This window comes from Microtus ochrogaster, chromosome 5 (genome assembly GCF_000317375.1).
Source record: "Microtus ochrogaster isolate Prairie Vole_2 chromosome 5, MicOch1.0, whole genome shotgun sequence".
Classification (NCBI taxonomy): domain Eukaryota; kingdom Metazoa; phylum Chordata; class Mammalia; order Rodentia; family Cricetidae; genus Microtus; species Microtus ochrogaster.
In genome coordinates, this window is record NC_022012.1 from 51410975 (window position 1) to 51411896 (window position 922).

The following is a 922-nucleotide window of genomic DNA, read 5'->3' on the forward strand; positions in this document are numbered from 1 at the left end:
AAGGAAAACTATAACTATCTATTCTTCAAGTCTTTTAAAGATCCCAGAAGTGTATAATATTACCTAAGTAAACAAGAAATACATTGTCAGCATCTTCCAAAACTCTTGAATTCACAGAGTCATCTCACTGCCTGATAGTCACACAAAGTTCTTTTGTAATGTTGCAGGCACCCATCTTCAGCTTACTGGCCCATAATATCTGGCAGACTTTTCTGTGAAGCTGAAAATTTTGAAGAGTGTTCTGCCTATACTGGCAATTTATCAGTCAGTTCCTCTGTGTCCTCCAAATGTCTGGTAGACTCTTTTCTTTATTTTTCTTTTTTTTTCATTCAAAAATTTACACTTCCTCCCCTCCTCCCATTCCCCTCCTGCTCCTCCACTCACCCTCCTCCCTCTCCCTCCCTCCTTAAGAGCAGACAGGGAACCCTGCTCTGTGGGAAGTCCAAGTCCCTCCCCCTACATCCAGGCCTAGGAAGCTGTGTATCCAATTAGACTAGGGTCTCAAAAGCCAGTGCATGCAGTAGAAACAAGTCCCAGTGCCTTTATCAATGGCTTCTCAGTCAGCCCCCCTTCTCAGGAACATTCAGAGAGTCCAGTTTGATCACATGCTCATTCAGTCCCGGTCCAGCTGGAATTTGCGCGATCCCATTAGAACAGGCATACTGCCTCAATGGATGGACCAACCCCTTGCAGTCCCAACTTCCTTACTCATGGTAGACTCTTTTATGAAGCAGGAGCCCCGAAGGACTGTCTCACCTTCTTTAGGCAAACTCAGTAGTCATTTTTCTCTGGGTCCTGAAAGTCCAGTTCACACAAACAACATCAAGCATTCCAGGTAAAACAGTTTCTTGCCAAAATGGCTAACAAGCACCATAAGGAGCTTTGATGCCCATTATCTTCTTTTTTTTTTTTTTTTTTGGTT